Source organism: Ranitomeya variabilis, chromosome 2 (genome assembly GCF_051348905.1).
Source record: "Ranitomeya variabilis isolate aRanVar5 chromosome 2, aRanVar5.hap1, whole genome shotgun sequence".
NCBI classification, from domain to species: domain Eukaryota; kingdom Metazoa; phylum Chordata; class Amphibia; order Anura; family Dendrobatidae; genus Ranitomeya; species Ranitomeya variabilis.
The window spans coordinates 1,037,414,569-1,037,420,105 of NC_135233.1; positions in this window are offsets into that span (position 1 = coordinate 1,037,414,569).

The following is a 5,537-nucleotide window of genomic DNA, read 5'->3' on the forward strand; positions in this document are numbered from 1 at the left end:
GCGATAATGATGTTTGTATGTGTAATTATTTTATAACTCTCGAGGGTAATGGGCCTAAACAGGACTGTGTATGTGAGACGACTAAAGTGTCCTGGGCAGGAGATCCAGAAAGTCAGCACTAGAGAAGATAAGTACCGGCCATACTGGGAGAGAAGATGCGGAACTGTGAGAAGAGTGCGTGACTCTTGATGACCAGGACTGTAGCGTCAAGCTGGTTTGTGGTGAAGTAGTGAGAAACTGTGGAAACAGAGGTTCAGTAATAAGAGGAAAGGTGAAAGTAGAGGACAAGAGGAAAGAAGGAAGGAAGCTGCGTGGTAAATGCTCCGAGTTGTAATGGAAACGTTCATAAGACTGTGCACCCGCTATCTCTTGTATATATTCCCCAACGTCAAGTAAAAAGTTTATTTTTGAATGGTGAGGTTCCTCATTGAACTGTAAAACATCTGGTCCTGGCAAACCAGCAACATCGGTTACATGCGGCATGCATGGGCGTAGCGCCCTCAGAGCACAAGTCCACACACCCAGCCAGGCCCCCCACCTTCATGTAACGTGCCGGGACGCCACATACAAGTACCTGCAGCACGTTACACACATCTGACAATCCCCATGTAACTCACTTCTTCCATCACTCCAGGGTCCAGTTCTGATGCTTACGTGCCCATAGGAGGCATTTTCAGCAGTGGATTGGTGTCAGCAGGGGCAATCTAACCATTCTGCAGATACACAGCCCCATAGATAGCAAGACACAATGTTCTGTGAGATCCGACACCTCTATAACTTGGCCAGCAGTAACTTTCTCAGCAATTTGTGGTACAGCAGCTCTTCCATGGAATTTGACCAGATGGGCTGGTGTTTATTTCCCACACAATTCAAAGCTCAATGATTTTCTGTTCTTGGACAACTTTTTCTGGGTACTAACCACTTCATCCTAAGTCCTGCTGTTTTGGAGACACTATGACCAGGTCATCTAATCTTCACAACTTGGCCATTGTTGAGATCGCTCATGCTCATCATCATCCTCACATTTGCCCATTTTTACTTCTTCCAGCACAGTCTTTATGAATTGACTGTTCCCATGCTATTACATCCTACCCTATTAATTGGTGCCGTTACTGCAAGATTTAAAGGTTATTTATTTCAGCTGGTTATATTAGAATGGCTGATCGGTATAAATTGTCACTCTGAAAAGAAAGTAAAGCATGTATCCAGAGGCAGAACTACCACCATGGCAGCTGCTTTTGTGCCGGAGATAATACCTTTATTTGGACTTTCTTCCTGAAGGGGTCTGCAGGCAAAGTAACTTCACACTTCCATATGTGAAATCCCCTTCTGCATGTTGAGCCCCAGCTTATCCTATTTGTTGACTTCCGCCCTGACCAAATACACTGTGCAGGGTAGAAACATGTCTGTTTTCTTCCCAAAATGGCACCACACCTGTCTACAGTTTGTGTGTGGTACTACAAGTGGAGTGGGGATTCACAAACTAGGGAATCTGTCAGCAGGTAACAACTCATACAGGGAGAAGTGCCCGCCCCCAGTTAAAACTGTCTGATAACACCCACTTAGTTAACTCATTAGGTGCCAAAAACTTCGATTATGAAATTCACTGCAAATGAGATGCGAAATAAAAAAAAATAAAGTTTTCTTTTGCAAATTAAAAATTTAGTGAAAGGTCCTCTTTAAATTTCAATTGCCATTTCTTGGCTGGAGCAGCCAGCTTCCCCAAATCCCTCTGTAATATTAAATGTTTCATCTCTGTGTTGATTACCTTGCAGAGATTAATATCTGCAAATATTAAAATTCTACACTGTATGTCCTATACAAGACCATTAGTAAATAGATTAAAAAGAAGGCCCAATACCGATCCCTGTGTTACCCCCACTGAAAACTGTGACCCAATCAAAGTGTGTTCCTTTAATAACCACCTTTTATACCCTGTAACTGAACTAGTTATTAACCCAACTCCATTTTCCCCTAGTCTCATTGTTCTCATTTATTTTAGCCAGTTCTGTCAAGTCCTGAGGTCTAATCAAATTACTTCAAGTGGATCTGTCACTAGATTTCACAATGCAAACTGCTTTTATTATTACACAGATATTTTAGACCCTAGCATTTTGTAAATCCTACTAAGGAGTGTGAGAGCTCATGAGTCCAAGTGTATTCGGTCTCCGCCCTCCCAGCCAGACTGACAGCTGCAGCTTGTGCTGAGCAGTGTGAGATCTCAACAGTGAGGAGGGACACTGATGAGCTGACAGATTATACAGCCATTCAGGAGATGGATTATCATAATAAGTACAACAGCTACATCATGTCTAATAGATCTTAATTTATGCATTTTTTTTGTGAAATTGGCTTTAAGCTGTCCATGTGCCTTAGATGTCAGCTGAATAGTGAATTCCTCCTTATATCCTCATATATATTCACACTTAGTTTAGCTTTGCATGCATTTTCATTAGGGAGAAATAAATATCTGCCACATACCTGTGGCAAAGCTTTATCTTCCTTGAGAACAAAGGATAATGTATATTGAAATATTTTTTCCCCTAAAACCTGCCCTGGAGGGGAAATCATGACACGCACATGCACATTAGATGGTCATCTAATCCTTCTAAAATAAACAAGTCTGCATTTTATTTAATGGGAAGCTATAATCAGAGTGACCTATAGTTTTAATCAGGTTTTTGTATTTTAGATGTTTTTTTTCCAATCATCTTTATTTAAAACAAAAAAAAATTAGTAATGTTGCAATTTTCAAACTAGTCACCGATGGCTTTTTTAGACTCCTACTTCCTGTCATTTCAGGAAGAGTTTTCAGCAGGCTCTTTATCTTCAAAGGCAGGATTGCAATGACAGGTAACACCTTTATACCCAGCTGATAACACAGCTTCCCCACCATGGAGATCTTACAAATGAGCCTTCTCTCCCTGCATTCACAATGACCTTTGCACATGTTCATTAAACACTTCAATACTAAAGACAAGGATGGCATCCCACTATTGTAGCTATGTACATGTATTGTTTCCTGAAACAAAAAGAAGTATAAGTCCAAGAAAGCCCCAGTGGCCAGTGTGAAAATTGCAAGTTCTATTTTTTATTTTTCAAAACCGATTGTGAGATGTAAAAAAAATACATCTAAACAAAGAAAAATATTTTGACCATTTTTGCCACGTGTACAGCAGAGTATTATTCCTCTTTCACCATCCTCTTGAAGCTGAAACGTATTGCAGGCAGTCCAGCAGGCACAGGGTTAGCCTCCTTCCATTTTACTAACACTTGCCTGGCACTTAAATATCTTGTCTCTTTTAATTTGCCGCTGACCCGCTGGGCTGAGTGTAATTGCACCACAGGCTCTACCACCATGATGGCATTTTCAGAGCCATGTAGATGGAAATGGAAGCTTATGCTTGGAACCTGCCTGAAAATGCATAATATTTTAATGTGAACAACTTCCATTTACCTGTAGTAAAATCTTTTATGTAGGTTTTCATTATGATAGCGGAACCAGCGTCATAAAGCTTTATAGGTTATGTTTAACTTGCAGGTGGAATGGGTGATGGATAAACTCATGGATACACATTAGAAGCTGTGCCAAGACTACATTTCACGGTGCCAGTGGAGTGCTGAGACGGGTGACATGTTGGGGAAATGAAGTTTATTTATATAAAGTTGGAAAGTACAAACCGGAAAATATACAGCAGGTACCAGGTGGTGCAGACAAATACCAGTCTAAATCGGTGGCATGCAACTCTCAGCATTCGCTGTCAGTCCGACGCTTTCCTGGAATGCCAGGGAAGCACTTGCCACAATTCAAACGGCTAAACTTCAGCAGGTCCCATGATGGTTGATATGGATGCTTATTGAGTGCATAGAAATATATCCCATCCAAAGTGGTCTTATGGATGAGACATATGGAAAGAATTCCATCACCCCCTCCGGCAACCACCAGATACATTTGTAGGTCCTCAGTGGCATAACGTGAGTTCTGGTACAAGGTATGTAAGTCTTTGAACCCCAAAATCTGTAAACTGTTAGCATTGCCTAGGTCCCTTCCACAAGTCCAGTATTAAACCACATATCCCTATATTTTGCAACTTTACCCGGCTCTTTGCCTCCCTGACAATGCACAGTAATCCGGATTTAGACTCCCTGGTTTCATTGGCGCACTGGGCGCAAATAAGGGGGCAGCAGTAATGTAGGACACTCAACTCCCGAGATTTGCACAGCCAGCAGTAACAGCTAAGTCCCTGGCATGGGCAGTGCACCGATAAGGCTGGGGTGCTTACACCTGGCATTCTGCGCATTGGCAGGGAGGCAGAGGTTGGTAAAGAGCGAGTGGTGACGGCGCACTTGCAACTCATGTCACTCCCACCTACAGGGGTGTGATATGATTAACCTGGGGGACAAATCACCCCAACAACTAGTCACCTGCTAATTAGCATATCGCTAGTTCTAAAATTGATCTTTGGTATATGAAGAAATAAAACATGAAGAAAGGCTTGTAAGGAAGGGAATAAAGATAAATAGCAATAAATTCATGGTTGCGGTTTGAGGGGCCTAGGGAAGCGGTCACGTTTCCTTTAAGAAAATACTGATGTAATTATAGCTGGCACCTTAACTCCCTACAATATGGAAGTTTAAAAGTGAAAAGTTCTATATTATGGTTTCAGTCTTCATATTACCGTACATTTGTGTTATTTTTTCCAATGTAATTATTACCCTAGCTCTTTATAGACCTAACTCTAACCCTGGTCCTAATTTTTTTTTTTTTAAACACCAAGACCCCGAATCTTCAAGGTGTTTATGCCATAAAACACCATCAAATGTCGCAAAATGTTTGAGCAGCACAAAGTTGCACAAACATTTTGAAACTTTTTGAGCTTTCACTTTAGTTTTCTGGAGCTCCGGTTGAATAAGCAGAGCTGGGATGAGGCACGGGCGCGCCCAGCCGACAAATTCATTAAAAAGTTGCTTTTTTTTTTTTTTTTTTCTTTACACACCAGAAAAAAAATATTTTGTGCACCTCTTAAAAAATGTGTGACATCTTATTCCTGCACGCGTATCAGCATAAGACGCGCAAGTCTTAATGAATTGAGGCCTAAGACTTTACATAATTTTTCCAACCCCCAACTAGGGCTGTTTTTTTTTTTTTTACCTATAAGGGACACTTATCCTAACTTTTGAGCAGATTTCTGCTCTCATAAAATTTCAATGAGAGGAGAGACAGGGAGCTGCGAGAGCGTACCGTGCAGCCTTTGGCATCTCAGTCGCTACCTATGCAATGTGCAGCACTTGAGAGGAGTTTGTCATTGGCTTCTGCGCTCTGCAGAGGCAGCAACCAAGATAGCAAAAGTCATCCTACTGACTGACAGCTTTGTCATCTGGGTCGCTACTTATGCAGAGCGCAGCAGTCAATCCCAAACTAATCTTGACTTCTGCGCTCTGCATAGGAACTTGTGGTATAGCGGCAACAACCGAGATATCAGAGCAGCCACTACCTGTGTTACTCATTACGCTCGCTGGCTGCCGGCTGGGCATTT